The 25,144-nt window shown below is 33.6% G+C and overlaps 1 long non-coding RNA gene across 4 annotated transcripts in view; it reads left to right on the forward strand.

The window, feature by feature from the left end:
• Positions 1–1,323: 1,323 nt before the first annotated feature.
• LOC128152978 (uncharacterized) overlaps positions 1,324–25,144 on the forward strand; it is a 164,182-nt gene continuing 140,361 nt past the window's right edge. For all 4 annotated transcript variants that reach the window (XR_008238802.1, XR_008238804.1, XR_008238805.1 and 1 more), the window contains exon 1: positions 1,324–1,482. This is a non-coding gene — a long non-coding RNA (uncharacterized LOC128152978). The remainder of the gene's footprint in view (positions 1,483–25,144) is intronic.

Genomic DNA, 25,144 nt, shown 5'->3' on the forward strand with positions numbered 1-25,144 from the left:
TCTTTATTTGTCCAAAAGTCTCCAGTTATAAGAGAACTCACAAACAAAAATTTCTTAACTAAGGTCTTAGTTCAGACTCTGTTCTCACAGCTGAGTGAACAGCTATTGAGGCTAAATATTTGCCATATCTGAATGGAATGTTTGTCTCCTATTCTCAATAAAATATGTAAAGTGTAATTCATTCACTGGTATTTTCTCTGACAAAACCTGTAGTTCTTTGTTAGTATTTGCGTACCTAGGAAATCCACCATTTATATCTATATGGCAAATATGAATCTTTATGACCATAGATTGACTAGATGGGAAAATTATGTATATAATTTTATTTGCATTGTTCACAGATGTGCTTTATATGCTTTATTATTTTTTGTATTTTCTTGTATATTACTAATAAGAACAGATTTTGGTGGGTTTTTGCTTTTTATTCCTCCCCTGCCCTGCCCTGCCCTGCCCTTCCCTTCTCTTCCCCAATATGTGGTAAAAGCCTGAAATGCTACTTAATGCTATTTTATTTTGTCATATAAGAAAGGCCCATGTATGCATTACACAAAAATACCGACAAAGCACATGCATCTCAGTAATGCCTGAAGGCAAAATAATCATTCCTTATTTGTCACACATATTGACATCAGGTCCCTTCGAGAGAATGCTTTCAACCTTTACAGTGATTTGAAATCTAAGAACAGCAAGAAAAAGATCTTGTTGAGACCATTGCCATGAATCAATTTTATCTATCTTTTCATTTGACCTTTCCTCGTTATTAAACAGCTACACTGAGCATTTTTATTTGTTAGAAGTTGTTTTTTGAGTAGTGGCAATGAGAAGGTTATAATAAAACAGCTTATGAGAGTGTTGATTATATTTTATGAATGTTACCATTTATAATATGGTAGGTGTATGTCAGCTCCTCAACAGGAAACTGTATACAGAAACAACATGGATCTTGCAATTTTATCAGGACAATGCAAGTAGATTTCAGCAAGGTTGGTTCCAACTCATCTGTGATAAATGAGAAGATAAGGCAATCAGTGCACACCATGACACTCCGTGCAGCTAGTTAGGCACACTTCAGAACTATTCAGGTGTGCTCACGAAGCTTATGAGTCTTTCATGGGGGGTGTCTCAATATAAATACGTCCTTCATGGTGGCCACTAGAAATGCAGGAGTTGCTTTTCCAAGACTTAACCCAGGTCAGATATAAATAATAGATATTAAGAGTTAGTTCTGATGCTGAGGCTGCGTTAGAGGCTGTATATTTCAGTTGGGTCAAAAGAATGCATTTTCTTTTTTTTCCTTTTTCTTCTTTTCTTTGCATAGCTCCTCTGCTTGACAGATGCCTGCAAAATTCCATCACACCTTTGTGTGGACCTGTTTGGGTCTTTAAGAGAGAAGGTTTCAGCCTCTCAGGAGCAAAGATTTGTATCCAAGGAGTTCTATTGGCCCTGCACCAACGATTAAAGTCTGCAAACTGTTGCAAACAGGTGAGTTGTCCCACTCTTTAAAAGTCTGCTTTTTTGTTTTCATTTTCAAATGTACTAATTGTATAAAACCAACGGTTGGCACTGTGTCATAAGGAAGTGTGACATATATTTCATAATCTGCAGTGCCTGATAGGAAAATGAAATGCTTCTCCTATAATTGCAAAGCCAATAATAAAGGAGTTAATTGTGTCTCTCTTTTGGTGTGGGATGTCATATGTCTCATCTTTTCTTGCTGCATACTGTGCCTAGCTGTGATGTTCCTTATGTGGAAATTCTCTAAAGCAGTCATTTTTCATTGCTTGTTCTGCACATGCACTTTTTAATGGTCTCATAGATCTTCCTATAAAACTAATTTAAATAATTATTTAGTTGAAACACTTTTTGAATAAATAAATAAAACACTTCTAAGTATAATTGATGTTGCATTATGAAAAATTAAATAAAATGTATAATATTTTTAAACCTAAGTATTTTAATTACTATACATGAGCCATTAAATAAATATTCCAGACATGCATTTTAATTTGAAAAAATAGTAGAAAACAGATACTGAATATACTGTTTGATAGTTTGGGAGCAATAAGATTTTTTTTTATTAATTGGGTGTTTTGTTTTAGGAAATATAAGTAAGAAAACACCGATCTTGTTCAGCATAGTTACTTAAGTTCATTTATATGTGTAGGAATGTACATATTTTTAAGGATTAGGTGAGTACTTTATAAAAATAGTAGACATATAGATTTTCCAGGAAAAGTATTATATAGAAATTAAACAGCCAGCTAGGAACCTCAGATTTAAAAATGATCTTGGGCCCCAGAGTTAAGAAAGACTGCATCAGATAGATAAGCTACCAGTCTATGTAGGAAGGGGGAGGAGAGGTGCAAGCAAAGTGTCAGTCACACTGTTTATACAGCACCTCCTGCTGTCAGATCCATAAAGAGAAATGAGAATTGACTTTGGAAGAGACTGTTCCTGTCTAGAGCTAATAGTGGTCAGCAAGAAGAAATCAGACAAAAACAAAAACGAGAGAGCATGTGTGTGAGAGAGAGAGAAACAAGCAGAAAGGAAAAAAGGAAAAGCTTGTTTCAGAGTGTTTCTGTGTCAGTATAGTGATATATTAAAAAGTGAGAAATATCTTTACACTTTTTGTTGGTAATTCTTCACTTTTAAGGCAATGCTGCCTGTCACAAAAGCTACAGAAATGAAATCCGTTACTTTCTAGTGCTTTAACATGTAATATTTACTCTTTTAGGAAAAAATATATAAAATGCATACAAGTGTTTAGCAAGTATAATGGTAATTAGTAGAACAAAACAGACAATGGGGTTTCTAAGTAAAAATTCATATGCAAGTAATTTATTGACTAGTTTTTGCTCTTCTCTGTAAAAAGCATATAAAGACATTTCAGTAAATTAACTTATGTTAATCATTCCTGTGTTGATTATCTGGCAGTGTTCGGTTGGACATTGTAAATGACAAGAAAAAGATAATAATTTTAGTAGATTTGAAATCTCTTCTAAAGGCAAATGGTTCTTTATAATGAAAGGCTTGCATATAGACATATGTTCACTATAGCCACCACGGACATTTTTACCTTTTAAGAGTCCAGATTACGAGGATAAATGTCAGTAGAGCTATGACAGTTATTTGTCTACAAAAAACTTATGATTAAAATATTTCAATAAACATTTCAAACTGGTTTAAGTGCTTAAATGAAAATTTTACAACACAAAGATGTTAAATCTTTTGTGCAGCTAATGTGCTGAATGCTTGTGTTATTTTGAATTATATTACTTCAAAGATAAGATACGACATGTAAGTCAGCTTAAAGTCCTCTCAATTTTTCCAACCATTTTCTAACTGAAGTTGTGTTAGTACTGAACATAAATGAAATCATTATAATAACCGTAGGTTATGTTATACTGTAGGTATAACAATACTTCTTACTATAATCTTACTATATTTTTCTTATGTTGACATTTTTTTCTAAATAACTAAAACAAGTGTGTTTTGTAAAGAGCACATTGTGATATGATAGAGATATAAGATTAGGATGCAAGTTAAGAAAGGACCAGGACATTCAATCAAAATACTATCACTTTGTCCTGTTGTGCTAAGGCCTGACAACATAATGCTATGATGACTGCATACAGTAGTCATACCAATATAACATGTAGCCATTACTTGACAACTTTAAATATATTTTCTTGATTTCTATTTATCTCAGTGTTATTTTGACATTTGAATTATTTGTATTTACTTTGTCTTTTCATTTAAATGAAAAGGGAATGGAAGTAAAAAAAAAAGGAAAATCCTTTGGTTCAATATTGCTCTGCTAAGACGCTATAGTCTGTCCACTGAAATCAAATAGCACATACAACTAATAATATGCTATACATGTACTTCTATAATAGTATGCTAATACATGTACTTCTATTAAAATCCATCTGGACTTCAGTTTAAAATGCATGTATTGAATTAAAACAATACATAGTTTCTGGTCCACACTGTGCACTGGTTGCACAGTGTCGTCTTTATAATCACTCTGTTGCTTCTTGCCCCAGAGGAAGAAAACAGTGAGGAGCTACCACCTCTTTGCTGTAGTCTTTGTATCCTTTTCAAGAGGATAATCAATATTCTTCAAATAATGTTCCTTGAGAATAATACAGGTGAAGTAAAACAGGTAAAACTGAGAGAGTACTTGAACTTTGGGAAGTGGTTTGTACTTTTCTCTAAATAAAGGAGAAAGGAAGAAAATATATATGTATAACAACTATACTACAAAAGCTGCCTATTTTTTTCCTTTAAACTCTTTCTAATTGCAATTACATATCTGTATAATGATCTATAAGCTTCACTAAAATCTTGACAAAGCTTATACTGACATTTTAGTGCCATGAATTCTAGGGATGTAAAATACAGTTTTCTAACAAAAAGGTAAAATTTAAACAACAGTACTGTTAGAAATCTGCTATTAATATTTCAGATGTTAGCCTTTTGCCTTGCTATTTTAAACATGCTGTGTTGGTGTCTGTTGGAATTTCTGAGATCCCTAAATATATCTGGAGATTAAAATCAGTCCATTATATATAATGTATGTAACTGGGTGAATGCATGTAAGACATTTTTTTGATCTTTTTGTCAAGCTACTATAGTTTCTATTAAAAATATTTTTAGAAAAAAAGCATTGCCAAAATGAACTTGCTCTTAAGTGAGTTGTAATACATAACAATAGAAATAACATTATATCGGATAGTATGGGATATAGTTAACACTTTCAGAGATGGGGGATGTCCATCTCATTAGCATTCTTCATATGTAGTGGTGCTGTTGGTGGGGGTGTTGAAGTAGGAATGCCATTGTGCTGGGTTCCAGTGTTTGGGGACAAACACTGCTGTGGAGGGAACGTGTGAAAAGGCCATAGTACTGACAGTGAATGAGGAAGGCTGTGCTTTCTGTATGCTTCAAGCAGGGAAGCTGTCATTCACAGGCCTAGCACAGCTAAACAGAGGCCAAAAGAGAAGACTCAAATACCTTTTAAAATGATATTAATGATTTTTAAACATTTTCTTCATTTAGAATTACACTTTATTCAAGCTGTTGATCTGTCCTTTACTAAATAATATAAAATGTACATGAACAGGTAAATAGAAGAATATCTTGTCATTGTCACAGTAAAGATTTATTATGGAAAATGTATATGTATAAATATTTGAGAATCACAAGTGTGCTTTAAGTATATTTAAATGGTTTTGAGCATGTGTTACTTACAAGGGTTTAGCAAAATTTTAATGTCATAGTTAACAAACATAGCCGGTCCTAAGGTTCTATTCTGTGTGCTTTTATTTTTACTGGAAGTGTGTTATATGTGGGGATGAGGGGACTGAACTGGGATGAGAAGTGACAGGAAATTGTGCTGAATGTTCATTAGCTTGATCTAGCAGAACTTACAGTAATAGTAATTAATCATTTGAGGCACAGCATATTACATTACATTAAAGTAATGGAGCTAGTATGCAAAATACCCACAAAACAGGAGAGAATAAAATTATTGACTGATTCTACTATATGCCCTTTCAGCTATGGGAACACAAGCTTAAATGTACTATTTCAAAACTATATATCCAACAGTTTTGCTGTTATTATTCTAAGCTACATCCATAAACATCATAATTCATAAAGTTTTCCTCATTTTGCTACGCAGATCCATAAAAATATTACTGACTTTAAAAAAAATTGAAATATTGCAAATACCAGAACAAAGATTAAAAAAAGACTATATTTTTTCTATTTTCTCACGTTGTTTTCTTGAAACTGCTGACTTAAGTACTGGAGGTTGAATACATCTGCAATATGCAAACAAAAGCTTTTCTCCATAACTTTTCCTTTTTGTACTTTATAAGAAACACATCTGTCATTACTATTCAATCGGTTTTCATAGATTTCAGTAATTACATTGTGTAGTAAGATTTCTAATTACTCTTCTGGGTTTTTTTTCCCCTTACAAATAAAATATAAACTAGCTGCTAGGTATAACCATTTTGCAGGGGTTTTGTCTGGCAGAAATGAACAAAATGATACATTTCTATCAAGTATTTTTTTAGTCAATATGTTATTCCTATCATTTTTATATCCATCCTAGTTCATTGAATTATCAGAAAATGATACCAAAGAACACTTACCCTGTTTATAATGCTCTTTTCAGAAAATTAGATTATATTGTGGTAAAGTTGGCATAATAATTATTAGATATTATTTGAAGAAAAGGAAGAAATTCACCAATACGCTTAACTTGGTTTCCAGTTCAACCCAACTTGCATTTGTGTTTTTATGGTTTTTGAAAGTGTATTCTTAAAATAACTTGAGTATCACAGTCTCTGTACAGTACCCCCCCTCCCCTTTTTTTAGACTTAAATATTTGTTTCCTCTTCCTTGCAGCTTCTGCTTTTCTAATTTTATGACATTGACTCACACTGTTGAGGAGGTGTTAAGTATCTTTATGTCCTTCTTTATAGGTTGCAGAAAAATGGATTTTTTGTCTGTTTGACCTGTGTAGGGACCACTCAAGAAATAATCCCATGTTAAATTGAACTTTGTGCAGAGCACGATTCCATATGAAAACTGTAATATTTCAGCATAGCTTCTTATTAAAAGAATATAAAAATAGTGTTTCAGTAATTTTGAAATTGAAAGAGAAAACTGCCCTCTTGATAGTTCAGATAAGTGATTCTTAGAATGTTGTATTGTTTATAGATTTGAGTGATGGTTGAAATTTTTCCCACAACTGAGCTGCATTCTAGTTACCAGAAGTATTTTAAGAACCTTAAACTTGTGTCTTTTTCTAAGTGTCATGCCTTGAGCAGGCCTAACATCAGTTAAATGAAGTGAAAATTGCATTCTTGTCTTGATAGAGATGAAAATGGATTTCTGGTCATGAAATAGATGTAGTTGTCACTTTTTTAAAAAGGTGTCAGCAGTTTGCTTCAGCAAGTAAGGTGCCAATTCAGTATGACAGTAAACTTGTGATCTGAGCAATCAATAAAATGCTTCAATAACTTCTGCTTCATTACACTTATAATAAGAGGCTATAGATCTGTGGCACATAAAATGTTGATAAAGAGGATATGTAGGGACTTAGTGTGACATTTTGTTTTAGTAATACAGTAAGTGCAATGTTGCCATCTAGAGTTTGTGCATAGGTAATTATTCTGAAAGTAAAGGCTCTAGTGAAAAAATAAACATTGATATTTCAAAGCCCTGTTTATTTCCATCACTTAGTGGCATGTATGTCTATCTATATGCAATAGTTCATTTGCCTTGTCACAAATTTTTTTAGGACAGGAAAAGTAAGATAATTTTTAGTATTCTGCTTTTTCATTTGGTAATGTGTAAAACCATGATTCCCCCCGCCCCCCAAACCAACATTTAAATGCATCTAAGAAACAATTATCATCTAAATAGATTTGGTTGTTGCCAGCTACTAACAAAAAATATAACATTACAATGATTTGACACCTGTAAGGGGGATAACAGAAGCTTTGTAATCACAGTGAGTTAATGTTGTGATGTTTCAGATTCTGACCAAGTGTTCTTTCAGTTGATTTATGTATTATGAGACCATAAATGGCTCCTGCTGATTTTTCATAACCATATATTGCAGGGGAATTGTATCTGAGCTATTTATCTTGTAAGAAAATTATTTTGATATGTTAAATAGGTTTTTTTCTCCTTTTAAAATGGATGGCACCTGATTGATACAACATATAAAGAGTTTCTGCTATATGCCATATTGCATTTCAAATCAATAAAACTTAATTTAGATCTAGGGAGAGTTTTACTTCCTGGGGAAGTTCTTGGAAATCCTAAATTCTTCTGAAATGTATTTTCAAAAGATGTGGGACCAACAGTTCTGTCTAGCAACCATGAAGGATGGGCTTGTTGAGTTCAGCAATCTAGCAGTGTCAGTTAAAAAGAATAAGTGGTTGAGATTACTGAGAACTGGGTAATTAAAAACTTCTTTGTATAGAAAAGGCTAATGTGACTAGTTGCACAGATATAGCATGTTTATTAAGAGGATGAATTATTAAATCTTTTCCTTTTTATAAGCAGCAAGAATGATATTGTTTCTGGTTTTCCTTCTGCTTCAGTGTGTGATTTATAAACAGTTTCTCTTTTGAGTATCAGAGCATTATTGCAACTAGGGGGGCTATGGTACTCATGTTTCATGTATCTGATGAGGTCGCTCTTGCTCTGATGAGGTAGTTTCCTAACACTGTCCTGGACTTTATCACCGTAATTTAATTGAGAATTTCTTCTGCACAGAGAATACATGGGTAAGAGTAAATGGTAGAAATCTGTCTGAAATTGTGGGAAGGAGTTAAATGAATACTTTAAAAATGTAATTTCTGGATTGTTTTTCATGATGAACTTGCATTATTTTTTCCTTCTCCCTGTTTGAACATGAATGTTTGCTAGAGACATATGGTTCACGCTAAAAAACGATGTATTAGTGAAAATGTAGACCACAGATGGGGGATGATATTCTTTTGCAAATTAGAAATTAAGCGACCATTTGGGACTAATGAAGTTTTAATTATAGCAGGGTCCAACATCTTTGTCCAATGCATTTGCCATTCATATTTGATTAAGCCTCACTGGCCACAAACCAGTTCACCATTTGAAGATGTGATGTGCTTAGGTGCCTCCTGCATAATCAGTTGAATCCAAATGGGACATGGATTCTTTGGTGATGACAGGGAGGAAAAGGGAAAAGGAATTTGTTATTTTCCATTTTGTTACCAGTCTTGTAATTGGATTACCACAAAATGATGCCCATACTTATTTGAAAGAAATGCGTCTCTGCACAGAACTATGAATTTGACTTTTTTTGAGCATTTAGAATTCATGGACACAAAAGTCTTGAGACATACTATCTTTGACTTCGATGGCATATAAATAATTTTGATCATCTGGAACCAGGTTCTAAGGATTTGTCAGACAAATGACTAAATTCCTGTATTTTATCTGTCTTTATGCACACTGAGATTATTTCAGTTCATCTTGGACTACTTTCTTTCTTTAGGGATTGTGCAAGGTCAAATTACATCACATTTGCCATGGACTAAAAGTAAATAAATGTTCACTCAATTAGCTCAGTTGACAAAGGGTAGGTTGTCAAACAAAGTAATTTGAATGTGTGCCTGAGTCTGGGGGCACTAAGAGATTCTTCTAGTATAACTAGGCTTACAATAAATTTCTGAGTTTTCAGTTTTGTTCTATTATTCTGAATTAAGAAATATTAAATATATTGTTGAGTAGGAGAAAGAGGTCTTCAGTTATATTGTTCATAAATTTTCTGTAAACCCATGTAGTTTTACATGGAAAACACTGAATCAAGATTGGTATCAGATCTATCATCTTAGAGTTATGTAAGGAGACAGCTAAATGTGGACTATCTCACTGCATGAAGATGGGACTAAACTTGCAGTAGTGTCCTATCTGTTTCCTAAATTCAGCACTGACTTTTTTTCCTTATTGTGAGTTAAATGAAATGCTGCACAATTATTAGATCTACTCTTTGAGTTAGTTCTTCCACTAAGCTTATCAAAAGTTGTTAAAAAATAAAAGCTCAGTTTAGAACTTTCTGAATATACTGAAAATAAATAATTGCATTTTACAACTTTGAAAGTAATTACAGAATTCTATTGCTAAAGTCAGTGGAAGTAGGTTTGACAGATTTTCTCTAAATTACTCAACCACCTACGGGTATTATTGCAAAGATTCTTTTGAAATGAGAATAAATTTTATAGAGTTACAACAGCAAAGTGAAAGGGTATGTTTGATAGATTCCCTGAACTGTTTCAACACCCACAGGTATTATTTGTAAGAAAACAATCATGCAGAGTCTTCAGCTGGTTAGAGAGGGCACAGCATTCCATCTTCACCTGACATCCTATCTGTTCTCTCAACATCCTGTGCCCCCTGCCTACCACCCACTCCTCCCAAAACAATGCTCACCAAGAGAGTTTTGTGTGAATGGACAAGAATATGAATGTTTTTTAAAAGAATCTGAACAGTGTAGAAAACACATTGTTTGTGGGTGACGAAAAGGCTTGAGGTGGGAGAAGAAAAACTGTCTTTAGGATTGATTAGTATTCTTCACTTTCTTTCCTAATTAATCAATGTTATTCTTTAATTGTTAGAACCTCTCAAAGGTAATTATTTACCAGCTCAAAAGCTGAATGTAAGAAAAAAGACCCAAAAGACGAAATTGAAAATTTTATTTGCTTTATTTCTCTCTTTTTCATTTGATTTGCATACACCAATCTGGTTTGTCTTTTCAATTATTCTAAATAATTGAGTCCTGAAATATTCAGTGCGGGTTCTTCAAACACATTGCATAAACTTTACCTACTTAAGTTTTAACATGAGTACCTTAAGTCTGTAAAAATGAAACATTATGAATTTGTGCATTTCTGAAAGATGCTTGTTTCGTGTTACGGTTTTATTTCCATAAATTAATTTTAATTTTTTTCTGTAATGCTTAAAAGATCCCAGAAGACCAGACCTGTTTATAGTGCATACACTAGATTTATTATATATCACACAAATGTAGTTTCCTCTACCTTACACCGTAATTTTATTAAAATTTAAAAGCCTACTATTCTATACTTTGAAATTTGTCCATTTTTCCAAATATTTTTTAAACTTGTTTCCATTCTTTTTCTTTTTTAATAATCTGCTGCATTTATCATTTTGAATCTTGATTAATTACTTAAATTCAGTATTAACAAAGCAAATATTACCATTTAAAAATTAAACTGAATCAGTTTTATTTTGAATAAATTAGGGATGTAAGTCAAAACTGTCTTCTCAATTTACAGTGACTTGCAGGTTTTGAGGACATTAAAATAAACTATTTCTAAACTTTCTTCTCTAACAAATGGTGCTAGATCCATCTTTCCCTTTGTCTTGCTGAACAATTTTTGTCCTAACCCTTACATTAAGAAATAGAACAATACCTTCCTTAACTTTGTACATCTGAAAATAGTTAAGTGCTAGACTGCCAGACTGTGCTGACTTAACTAAACGTTTTCTTAAGAGCATCCAGAACATTAGAGACTTCTGTTGTCCCATCTCAGAGTGCTGCAGCCCTGTTGTGTTCAGATCTGATTTATGAGCTGCAGTCTTTTGTCCAGAACTAGTGATAAATATCTCTGTCCTGGCACCATTCGGGTGTACTCACCAACATGTGTTTCTTTTCCAGCTTGATCTTCTCTGCAGATTATCTTCTGCACAGACACACCTCTTAAAATTTCAGTATACCTATCTATTTCAGTGGCTTGAGAAGTTCATTATCTGACTGTTTCTGTAAGTTTCACTTTACTGAGTGGCAGCTAACAGGTCATCAGTCCTGTATTTTTTTCATATGTTCTTTCAGCAATCAAAATATGAATTCTACCTTATTGGACTTATGAAGAGATCTCACAGTTCAGGCTCAGGCATGCAACTATGTGAGACAAGAATGTGTTGCAGCCTGTACCAGTGATGATTCACTATTATTGTGAATCTTTCTCTACCATTGTAGCAAAGAAACCACTTGCCAATATTCCTCATTGTGAATTTTTTCCCTGAGCCATCACAGCTCTGTTTCATATAGCTAAGTCATCTGAGTTCTGTGCCGTCTATCAAGTTGTCACACTCTAGTGTCTTGTATACAAAAAATCATTTCACATAATTTCTAGGTAAGTGGAATTTTTCCCCAGTTTATGTCCTGGAGTCTTAAAGACAGCAGCTGTTCAAAGTAAAAGTGAAGTTCCATTGGGCTAACTAGCAGAGTATATGGGTATTATATATCTGTAATTTTATATATCAATTGCAAGCCTGAGTTGGCCTCTTAGTCAAAGTTGCCAGCTATTCACTGGTGCAGAAGCAAACTTTCTTCTTAGCACAGCCTGATGTGATTGTCAAAGCACTTCAGAAGAGGAGTGGAAGAATTTCAGCTTGCTGTGCCCATTGGGAGAGACCCAAATATACACTCTTCCTAGGGCAGAATGGTTGACTGTGTACTGTTTCTCTGTTATGACTATGTCACATCTCCACAGGATCATTTTTAGCAGAGTCCTGGTGTTGCCTGCCAGAAGGAAAGGTGAATTGCGTCAGTTACCAGAATTCTGGCAATCCTTGTTTGTTCAGGTAGCCCAAAACATAGGTGTACTGCAAGAAGTGATATGGATGTATTGGGTAACATCAAAAGCATGCCATGTTTTACCCTGCTTCCCAGACTGAGCTGTTAACAATAGTTTAACCAGGGCATCTATGTCCTAAAATTTATGTACCTCCACATTTTTACATTCAATCTTACTTACAGATCCTGACATCTCTGGTGTCAGAAGGGAGAAGACTATGTAGAAGGAAGAAATGGTATGTGAAGAAGGAAAAAATGGTCCTCAAAGTGTATAACTTTTTATATTGTGTAAAATTTTAGTTTCAATATAGAAATTGAATGGATACTTTCTGGGGGCGAGGAAGAAATACAGGGGGAAGCTATCAACGATGGACATTCACATTGACTGTTTTAACATTTAATTAATGTGCAATTCAGACAACCATGTTTAGGATGTAAATTATGCATTCAGCTACACTAGATCAATGAAAACACCTACTTGACATCTGTTTTAATGCATGTGATTACTCACCTAAGAAGTGCAGTTGGAAAGCTTAGATGGAAATTAAATTTTGGAGATTGATTGAAGTTAGTTCATTTTTGAAGTCTGGTTTTATGTATAGTTTGGATTATGTAATTGTGTTATAGCATTGTGCTCTTTGTCTAATATGGAAAATCACAGGTGAAAATATACTGTAATCTATATATTACTATCTGGGACCAGTTGTCCAGATATAAAAGAACTAACTTTACCTAGTTACAGAATCATCAATATAAGTCAATATGCTGGCAAATAAAAAATATTACATTAATTCCATTTACTGAAACTGCAGCAGAAAAAGATAATGTTTCTTCTCATTCTCTTCCCACATTTTTTAACTGCCTCTTGGCTCACTGAGAAAGTCAAGTAAGCCTTGTACTGACCAGCTGCTTGAAAGCAGCAGATTTTTTGGAAAACTTGTCAAAATGTGCTTATCAGAAGAAGAATAAATTGCTGACAAGATAACAGTCAATTGTGAATTACCAAAGAATTTTTTAAAATGTTGTCAGTGAAGTACAGCAATGGAATTCTATTGGTAAGACTAGGTAGTTTAAATTTAGTAGTGTAATTAGTCACTTTGGTTAAGCACGTACATCACTAATTTGCTAAATTATGTTTATATGTATAACACTGGAAAGTATGACATTTTGTTCTTACTGTTTGGATTATTAAATATTTATTTATTATTTACATATTTCTATTACTTGAATAACAATTAAATGTTTATAGGTTAAGTTATAATACATTGAAGTGATTGCTTAGAAAAAAAAGAATTTTTTGAGCTGCTTCTCCCAGTCTTCAGTGACGTATGGAAGGAAAAATGTTCTTGAAGACCTGATATAACTATTCACTCTTTAAAAGGTGCAGAACTTGGTCTAAGGACTAATTTTTCAGGTTCTGTGAAAGGACACAATTGAACTTATCTCACTAAAAAACTTAAAGAATTTGGATAATTCACAACAAACATGTTAAAACCTGCAGTAACTTGGTTTTGCCCCGCCAAGATTGAATATAGCACAGACTTTTCTGGAAACAAGTTTTATGTAGACAACCAAGTGCCTGTTGAATGTTTTATGGTTAATCATGTATCTCCCAAGATGCAGAAAATACAGTTATGAAGTCTGTAAAACAAGGAAACAGGCCTTCAGTGTTGCTGCTAGCTGAGATAATTGACAAAAACCTTTTTTGATAATTGAGAAATGTGACTTTAAGTCTTCCAAATAAGTGCAAGGAAGTAAAAACTAGAATCACTGTTGTACTTATCTGCCAGAGGTCCTTATTAAAAGTCCAGATTGAATTGAAGTTTTAAAATAGTAGAACTGAAGAGGATGTCAGAGTCAGTCTTGTGCTACAACCAGGAGCCATATCATACAACACTTAAACTTACCAGATCAAATTCTACATAAAAAAAATAATTGTGGTTTCTACTCTCAGTTTCTACTCTCATAAGGCTGTCTGAGAGCTTTAGTGCTCCAATGATTAGAAGCTTTCTTCTAATTTCCATTCTCAAAGTTTTCATGTCTCTTTGATATCCATTTCTTACTGTTTTAATAGAGTTTCTCTGAAAAAGCTCTGCTTCTTCTTTGCTCTTTACCTCCTCTCCATATATTTTTAAACAGCAGTCATATCTCATTTCAGCCTTTTTTTTTGCTAGACTAAACCAAATCCTTCTTGCTTCCTCTTTTGTGAGATGCTTTTCATTGCTCTAACCATGATACTATTCCTTATCTGCATATGTCTTGGTTCTTACTAGAACATAAGAAAAAGGTGCACATTATTTCAAACTATTTCATGGCTTGTTAGGGTGCTTTCTAGTTTCATGGATTTTTTTTCTCTTTTAAGCACAATTTATATTCACTATTCTCTATTCATCTGATGGCCTTTCTGCCATAAAAAAATCTGTTAAAAATATTTGTTATTGGGTATTTGACTATATACAGCAGTTGATTCAAAATTCTAAAATGAAGATTATTTTATTGTCCTCAATGTATTAAATAACTTGAGTTTTACTTCTAGGTCAGACCATATTTCATCATTAATGTACAGTGCTACCTTACTACATTTATTCTTCTGTATTTTCTGAAAAACTCATGCCTTTCAATACTTGTATTCCACTCATAATCTTCCACTGTGTTTGCTACCTCTGTAATATAGGGTTTCACATTCTGTGTTAATACATCAGGTTTTTGTTGTTAGGCTTGTTCCATTAGTATCAACCTCTTTGGGATTTTTACAGATCACACCCATTTTTCTAGTCACGCAGGGTTTCAGTAGTTCTTTCAATAACTACTTAACCTTTCCAATTAATGTCTTCTACAATGTTGTCTATTCCTCTGATCATTAAAACTAAATGTGAAAATAATAAAAACCTCTTCTCTCATTTTCCAATTCTTAATAGTCATGTTAGCTGGTAAAATGTGAGCAGATATTAGAGTATATGAATTTTTTGAATGAATGAGTTCTGGAAGACTGAAGATGATGGGACTCTCCTTTGAAAATCTGCATAAGCTATTTATTATTATAATAACTATTACCAATAAAGTTATATTTATGAAATATCATCTATATATTAACAAATATCCTTTAATGATTATAGATCTATTTGAAAGAGTCTGTGTGATAATATGGTCAGGCTTTCATGTCTAGATCTTTCAAAAACTCAGAATAAAATTATACTCAGTTGTTCTTCATTCTTTATATCTTGATTCCTTGTCCTTTGCCAAACCTATGTTTTCTCCTGAATTTACTTACAAAAAATTATCTTTTTACTTTCTGGAATAGTTTTGTTTTATTTTGTGGCATGTTTTTGTTCAATTTAACTTGGCAAATATGGTTATATTGTACATATGGTATTCAAGTTATAATTGAGGGAATGATAATATTCTGTTTTGTTGAAATTCCAACTGATAGGAAATTAAGTATGCAAGTAGTCATGCTCAGCAGAAGAGTGAAAAACTGAAAGGTATATCTTGTTAACTACTTGTTTAGAGGGCAGGGTTAGTTTAATAGATTGCTTCTGTACTCATGGTGTTGGTAGTTGCAACTATCTGCTCTCCCAATTTTTGTCCCTTTTTTTAGCATTGAGATAGAAGACCTAAACAGTTTTCCTTCTTCATAGGGTGCTGATTTGTCTATAAACAGACAGACAGTTTGTTAATGCTATAAAAAGCATTGATTAATTTAGGCAATCTTCTGGTTATATATTTTGGTCATACCAACTAAATTGTTTCTGGATTGCAGTGTGTTGGCTTACGATTCATTCATTCTTCCAAGTGAATGTGTGTTGCGTATCTTATTAGCATTGAACATGGGTGTTTCAGAATGCCATTCTCCTCTGAGAAACAGAAAATTGCATAGCAGAGAAATTCATATGTACATCTGACAAGGCTTATATTGATTATGGGAACCCTTCTCTGCATTTGTGAGCGAAACAAGGAAATGAAACTAGTGCCCACATCTTTTTTTATCCTAGACCGATAGACAATCTCTGCAGCTTTATGTAAAACACAGAAGGTAGTAGTTGTAGTATTGATATCACCTTGCACCAAACCTTAAAACACATAGGTTCTTTCTTTGAAATTACAGTAGATATCAGGTGCTCTGTTTTCTCTGTACTCTGTTTTCTCTGTGATCATTGAAGTTAATTTTGCAGTTGTAGTCTTATCTAAAATAGGTGTTACATAAATGTTTGTAATGCAAATAAATACTATTTTCCTGATAAATCTGGTGTGCAGAACCAGGCATATGGTTAAAGACAGTTAGGAACCTGTTTCAAATTGAGAACAGATTCTTCTGGGCCTTGGCTATGAATAGGAACAGACTCCAACTATGATGTTCCACCACAAATGGCAATGGAGATTCTCAAGCCTAATGCTCTGGTTAGGAAGATGCCATTTAAAAAAGCTTCCAACTCCCTTTTCTTAGGCGACTTCTTTGTGAGAAATTTTGTCATATGATCAAAGTCTCCGTCAGGTATTCTGTTGCTTAGTTACCACCAGTCCCTTGGGCAGATTGGTTCTCCTGGGTCGTAGTCAACACTTCATCCAGGTGAAGGGCTTGGACAATATACAGTAAATTAGATGCCCTGAAAACCTTCAGTGAATGAGGTCTGTAAAAGCTGTATGTTGAAGTTTTAACTCTTTCAGATTTGTTAGACCATTTGCCTAACATATGTTACTATATTTAGTATCAAATTTTGTCTCCCCTCCCCCTCTTTCTCTGTATTTTCTTTAAATAAAATTATATTTTTCTTAAGTCATATAAACTAAAATTTAGTTTTGAAGATTACTGCAAATGTCACTGAACAATGGACATTACATGCAGGAAAACAACCTGATGTCAGAAAATATAACAATCAAGGGACTATTTTCCAATGGCAATAGCATTTACATTGTTTCTAAATTACATAAGTTTTTGTCTGTAGGAAACCTGCCATCTTTTAAGGAAAGGTGTAAATAAAGATGATTCCGGCCTTAATTAGTTTTAAAAAAGCATATTTACCACTTACATAAAACATAGATTTTTTAGGAAATAATTATTTCTGTTGATCTTACAGTTATATTATTGCTGTGCTTAGTTTGTAAAACATGTGCAGTATTCTTCTAAAGGGAGAAATTTGCTTAAAAGCTTCTTTTCACATATAATTTTAAAAATGCAAATTCACATTTAATTTACTGTTAACATAATATAGTTGAATTTTACAATATGTATTTTCTGCCTGGATAGGGTTATACATAGCTCTTTCTCAGAAAACTTTTGGGGGTACACACTTTTTATCAGCACTGGTTAATTTATCCTTAAAGAAAAAATCTCACTACACATAATGAAAATATATGCAAGTATCAGGCTTTTGTTCAGCCCTAAACATTGGACCAGTCTTATGGCTTCTCTTTGAATGCCAGTCACAGGCTGCAGATATCATGCAATATTACATATTTTTCCAGGGCTGGCATCTGGCTGCCCTGTAGATTCCTGAGGCAGTTCTGTTAGCACTGTTGAGATGCCTCCAGGTCTACCATGTGATTAAGTTGCAGATGGAGTACTTGTGCAATGTACTTTTCTTTTTCCTGTGTTAATCATAATAGGGAGTCTGTGATCCTTCTTTGTGAGATAGGGTATTTGTACATGCTTTAAAAGCAGCTATTTCCCCCTTTCTAAAAATGAATTGAGAAGCCTCCAATTTTTAGAGAAAATCTTCATATCTTTTCTGACAACGCTGTAATGTATTACAGTAAGCCTTTCCAAAGCCTTATATCTGACTGTTAGATTTTTTATGTGATGCTATATAAATCTGTTTTGAATGCTTGTTTATCAAAAGTAATTTCCTATGTTTAAATACTACCTGAGAAGAAATCAGTTGTGAATTTAAGACAATTATTGAGCAAGTACCTGATTTGGGGTACCTCTATTCATTGATGTTAAAGAACTGAAAAAAAATTATGCAGGATAAATAGCATAATTTCTGAAGTAAAAAAAACCACAAGTGCTGTTTCTATACAGATATGTCTCAAATATTTATGGTATAAAATGGAATTGTTTCATATTATCCAAATGTTGATAGTTATAACTTCTGTAACGTGAAGTGATGTAAGTTCATGTTACATAAGCATGTACTGAAATCTGGGAGATTTGGATTAGATTATGGTTTATGCTTAACTTTGGCATGTAGAAGGCCATTTCTGGTCCTTACTAATTAAAAGTAGTAGAATGTTCTAACTTTATTCTTAGAAAAACCTTTTCAGCATAGATTTTTTTTTATTTCTAGATAAATGCATGTGTAGCTAATCCTTCACTAAAATGGCAAACTTTTCCTAAGCATATCCTCATTGCATTTTATCATACTATTTAAGAACTATTAATTCTTTGTCTTCATAACAATCTCAAATTAATATTTGCATAAAATCCTTCAGATCATTTCATTATTTTGTTTAATAGGGTTTTCATTTTAAGATTACAGCCTTTTCCAATAAATTGCAAATTATGCAAACAAAGTACGCCTACTTAAGTTTGGCAATTTTGCATTGCCAAATGACTATTGTTTCACTGTTCATTTGTTCAAAGGATTACTTTTTAAATTAGTGAACTAAAATGAAAAAGTGCATGTTTCTGTTCTCTCATTTGTAACCCATAATTTTCCTAAGGCCAATTTAAGGTATATTGTCTTTTAGAATGACATTAAATTAGACCTCAGTCATCTGCTTCCTGTCACTTTCTATTATTTTGTACTTGTTCATCAATCCTTGGGGGAAATCAAAGCCTGTGTGGCTCCCATTTGAATCTGCATAATTCTCAGTGATGGCTGGGTCAGGAGGTGCCTCCCCATGATATTTAAATTTCTACCATAACTGGAGCCATTAACCCTTCAATGACGTGATCATTCCAATAATTTGTTAGTACGTATTTTGTTATTCATTAGTGCAAGTAATTTAAATCTTAAATTTAATTCCAAATTATGGTATTTTGATATTAATAAGAATGTCAATGGATTTTTATAATACTCGTAATGTTTTATTCACATACGTATTTATTCTTAAGTACATTCTAACTACATTTGACAGCAATTTTCGTAAAGATCCTTTAGTCATTTTCTTCTGTTCTGAAAATAATTTAAATGTGTTTAATTGGTTTCTTAATATGCAAACTATTTTGCTCCTAGAAGTTAAATTCTGGTTGTACCTGAGTGCTACTTGTAAAACTCAGAGTAACCAAAGATAGCTATGGGAGGCAGAGAGCATGTTCTGTTTGGTAGTCATGATGACACTGCAGCAGTCTATAGATGGAAAAGTAAAGAGTTGCCATCACTTTGCACTAACAGAACTGAGCAGACGAGCAGAATTAGCCGTCTCAAGAGAAGGAACATTGCATGTGCCTTCTGTGTTCCTCAAAGCTCTGTTAAAAGCTCCTCAGCCACAGCTAAGAATAGAGGTACTCATGGTCTGTATTTCTCATGATTGACCAACAATAACTAAAAAAGGTGAAGGGCACACATGAACATGACACATCTTGCATGTTCTCAGTCTTACCACAGCAACAGAATGACGGAAAGGTATAGAGAAATGAAATACATTTATAGATGACAGTCCCATAAACGTGGCTGAGTAAAATAGATGGGGAGAATGAGGTTTTTTACTGGAGCAGTAAATGTCTGACAAGGAGACACACTGAAAGGTAGTAGCACTCTGTTATTCAGGAATATGGCATGGTAACAGCTGATCCATCAACTCAGTGATCATATTCAGTAAGTGCTGGTCTATATGTTTCTTGTCCTGCTTTAGCTTTACAATCTTTATCTTGGCTTCCACTTTGAATGCCTGGGAAAAGGCACTTAGTAGCATCTGCAAGTTTCCAGTTGTAATCATATGCATTGGTTTTATAAGATGCTGTGGGAAGTTCAGATCCTCATCTTGTTGTTAATTCAAGGCCAAGTAGTATTAATTAATTATAAAGCACTGTGCATTTACACTCTCCGTGAATGCAGTAAATGCTGGATAACAAATGGTGGTGAAGTTTAAAAAGTTCTACTCCCTTCTGTCTCCAGGCAAAGTAAATCATTAATGTGTGCCTGGCTAGGAAACATTCAATCCACTAGATTCTCTGAATCATACAAATCTGCTGAGAAACAAGGTTTCGAGAGCCTGTGCAAGCTTCTTTTATTGCAAGCATCGGATCATCTCGGAGAACTCAGTCAAATGTCTAAATATTATACCATTTTCACCTTTTGATATGGCTTTTACCTTGTTCAATGTGTTGACAGATAAAATCTTTCAGAAAATGATATAAACACTGATCTTCTCCCTCATGTACACAAAGACCTGGATTCTTCTGTGTATCTAGTTTACACTGTGGGGCTGTCAGGGAGATGGTTATAGCTCTTTGATTCTCCATGTAGCCCCAGGCCTCTGCGTTGCTTTAACCTATGCCAGCTGGCAGTGGTTCCCTAGAGACCATTGCAACATGGGTTTTAGAACTCCCTGCACTTTGTCTATTCTTCTTCCCCACTTAAAGCACAGAGGGCTGCACACACAGTGGACAGTAAACGACCTAGCTACAGGGCACCCTTGCCAGGTAGTTACAGTAAGACCCTGTTTCTCTGGGTTGTGTAGATATAATGTTGGAGATACCAGACCAGAAATAAGAAATATGTGAAAAAGTGTTTATATTTTTGGTCATGCCATGCTGAGTGAACAAGAATCAGTAATGATCACAGTCTCTCGTTTTTGGAGCATATCCTCCATGTGCTTCTTGGACTGTCACTCCACTTTATGGTAGGCAAAAGAAGGAGCTGGTGTTAGTCAAAGAGCAGGTAGGAGCACCCTTGCAGTTTAGTATTAAATGTATCCAAACATACTCCAGCTTCTTGCAGATAAGGTAAAGGAAACCAATTGCGTCATCAGATGAAAAACATGTGATGTTTTTCCAAAGGGACTTGGACAAGAGCTGGCTCATCACAGGCATCCCAGCCATTTGTACTGTAGGTCTGACTTTTTCGTTTGAAAGGATCCCATGCAATGACTCCAGATAATATACTAAAATCTCAAGGCATTGTAGAGCTGGACTTGAAAAAAAAATTGTTATTTTGATTACTGTGATTAGAGATGATTCTTCCACTATTTTACTGTCTGACCCAGATGCAAGAATTTCCCAGTTTTCAGTTAATGTGAGGCTCATGGACCTGACTTTTGCTCTATCAGTAGCAGTATCTTTGGCTATGGCATTTCTAGATGTTTCAAATATAGTTTACAGTGTCATCTATCTCCATTTTTTAAATAGACTTGATTTGCACATGTGTTGAAAGTCTTCAAAGTCCATTGCTTTTTATGTATATTCAGCAGTTCTAAGGCCCTGTTCTCCAGATTTGCCCTCAGTTTGGTTTTTTTGTTTGGTTGGGTTTTGTTTTGTTTTGTTTTTCTTCAAAAATGCCAGGAGAGTTTCAGTTAGTACAGTATAAAAAAAAAAAAATCAAGAATACACGAATAATTTCAAAGATAAAGTATCTCACAGTGGAATATTCTGTAATGTAGCAGGCAAAGGCATAAAAGTGCATGATGAAGCCAGATAAAGTCAAATAGAAAATAAGAGCACATTTTTAACTGCACAGATAATTAACCTCTGAAAAAAGTTACCAACATGTGTTCTTCATTTATCAGTCAAAAGCTTTCATTTAGTTTTGATATCTTTCTAAAATATATAACTTCTTTTAGCTAAGTACTGAAATTCCTTGGTAGTTTTGTTACCTGACATCTTAAGAAAGAGGTTATATAACACCTTTTACCTAGTAATTTTGTAGACTAAGACATAGCTAGCCTGTAAATTGCACCTGTAAAAATAACCTTATTTGTGCATCAGTCAGCCAGAATACAGCAGATCCTCCAGCCCTCCTCAGGCCAGACACTTGCTAGATGGAGAACTAAACCCTACAGAAAACAGCGCTTTGCCTATTACTTTTCTGTGAACAGGGAGAAAAGAGTTGGCAGCAAAGAGCAGTGGACAGAGTACATAAATTCACGCATTTCTGATTGTGACAGTTCTTGAACACTTTTTGCTGGCTGCTGAGGGTACTACTGAGTTGTGAAAGGATCCTAGATGCAAGGCAAGGTGAGGAAGGCATAGGGAGGAGAGAAGAGGATGACTGTAGCAAAGGGTATAATTAAGACACCACAATGGTGATTGATAGTATTAAAAGAATTTTAAACAAAGGTGGCCCAGAATGCATTTTAACGTTAAGGCTTTCAGCTTATGATTTGGGAAAATTGACTGGGATTAGTTGATTTCTTATGACACGAGCTTCCTTTTTGACCTTGGGCAAGCCATAGTACTCTTCCTGCTAAATGAGAATAACAACACGTCTACCTTGTGTAGTCTGAAGAGAGGTAAATAAAAATGGAAACATGTTGAGATACAACAGAATGGGGTGTATAATGGTTTAAAATTATGAAATCTAGTATAACACAGTGGCTATTTTAATTAGTTTTCAGAGAAAGCAAAATAAGATAATACATGTGTATCTATAGAAATTATATAATCCAGAAGTATAGTACTGCAGAGGCCTTAATGTTTTCATTATTTAAATTCTATTGCCTTTTTTGATGTAATAAGAGAGTAAAAGGTTCCAAGTGCAATAGATTTGCTTATTTATGTTACTTTTTTCTGTGAATGCAAACCATTAATTTAATATGCTTTCAAGACAAGTTTAATAACTGAAGTTCCTGTCCATGTTTAGAAACTTTCAAGATAAGCACACATGAAAAGATTTGCAGAACGATGGCATCAGTTCTTTATGGAAGTAGACTGAAGCTTGATAAAGCTTGAGGAAGCTTTATTTGCTAGATTTTCTCATGGAATGTGGAAATGGCCCAAAGTAAAGACCTGTGATTGACAATACATTTATTTAAACTACAAGTAGAGGAGAACAGAAATTAGAAATATTCATGGTGGATAGGTCTACTAGTGGCTTTTAAACTTGATGGTCTGAATTCAACCCTTGGATCTGGAAATCCCTGTCTATCAGAGACTGGATGGCATCACTCTGTACCTGATCTGTTTGATTTGGGGTTTTTTTTTGTCTTAAACATCCATTCACCATTGGAAATAGGTGTAGGTATACCGTTAGTTTGACACATTGTGTCTGTTCTAAATCCCTTAACTGATCCTTCCCTGCCTTGCTCTTCTGTCATCATTTACCTCCATGTGTAAAATCCAAAATTTTTGCTTCCATTTTCCATCCATTTGGCTTTCACTAAGAGCATATAAAGATGATAATGAGAATTATAAATTATAAGAAAAGGTACATTTTTTCCAGCTGAATATTTTTTTATGTTTTCTAAATATACTAGACCCCATTGCTTATTTGTTAATTTATGGATAAAAATGATGGAAGAGTTAAGATGGTAGGATGCCTTGTATAGAGTATAAAGATCTAAACTGTACAAGACATAGAAGTCCATTCCCTCAGTATGGAAATACTTTGGTTTTATATATAACTCTGAGATAAACTTTTTAAAATAAAAAGTTCAAAAGATCATTTCAGTTAATAAAAAAAGAGCATATTCTAAAAAGACTGAATTAGTAAGAATTAGAGTTACTATATGCACTTTCGTGCTGGCAGTATTCTTCTTCATTTGAATTTAACCTTGAGATTATGTAGAAGAAACACAATAACAAATTATGGATATGTGCATTGTAATTACTGCACTTGCCTTTTCTGCCACGTTCTAGTATACAAGGATTTTTTTTTGTATTTGACAGAACAACACAGACTAATAAATGGTCATACTGAGAGAAGTTTGTTAACATATTCTATACAGTGCCATTATTTTCAGGTCCAAAATATCCTTTCCAGCTATTTAATAAGCCTATATTAAAAAAACCCCTATGTACCTTTAAGTTCTTTCCATTAATTGGAAAACAAATTTAAAAGCTTGTTTTTGACATAATAATTTTGTTCATTTTTTGGGGGGAAGAATATCTACATACCTTCAAAAATTCTGAACTTTACAGTAAGGATTTGTTTGCATTTGTGAGATAGCACTTACTACATGTCATCTTATGCAATACTCACCTCCTCCAGAAATCCACCTGTAGTTATAAGTGCAAAGTTTAGTTATTTTTAAAGAATTCAACTCCTATTCAGGTATTAAATAAAATAACTCAAAATATAATGGAAGTATTAAACCTTATAATTATTGTAGTTTCCAATATAATAGAATTGAAGTTTGTTAAAGATTGAGTAGGAGAAAAAACGGGAACAAATTGAGATGTGTTTTTCTTTAAAGCAAATAGACTTTCTATGTATTGTAAGACACAGACTTTTTTTAAAACAAGTAAAAAGCATAAAAAAACCAAATGTGCCAGCTCTGACATTTCCCGTCTGATGACAACGATGAGATCCAGCCTGTTAAGGGCTTAAAATGAATGTCTTGTCTAATTTGTGCTCTTCATTTTTATTTCTTTCCTCCCAACTGTCTCATTTTACCCCACCTGTCACACATCACACTTTCACACCCCTACCTTACTTTTTCAGATTTTACAAGCTTTGCCTTTTGTTTTTCCCATCTTAAATGTGATCCAGCCTTTTCTCTTTAACTATTCACTTTACTTTTTTGCCTTTTCATAGTTTAATTTACTCGTCTCTGTGCTGTTTACTCTTTTATTTGTTAAATGAATTCTAGAACTGTTGAGGAAAATTAGAACAGTAAATTTAAATAGCGTTGAACATAAGTAATAAAAATAGTAGTGCTTAAGGGCATGTGTGTTTCCCTTAAAACAAAACAGTAATCACATGGTGTCTTTAATAATATATTTTAAACAAAACATTAGTGGATTCCCTAGGTGTACTATTAATGTTATAAATGTTTAAGACATTTATTTGCATCTTGTTAGAATTCCGGTATGCTTGTTAGAATTTTGTAAGTTCTGTGCAGCTGAGCAACAGCAGAGTTGGAATAAGCACTGGTAAG

This window comes from Harpia harpyja, chromosome 16 (assembly GCF_026419915.1).
Source record: "Harpia harpyja isolate bHarHar1 chromosome 16, bHarHar1 primary haplotype, whole genome shotgun sequence".
NCBI classification, from domain to species: Eukaryota; Metazoa; Chordata; class Aves; order Accipitriformes; family Accipitridae; genus Harpia; species Harpia harpyja.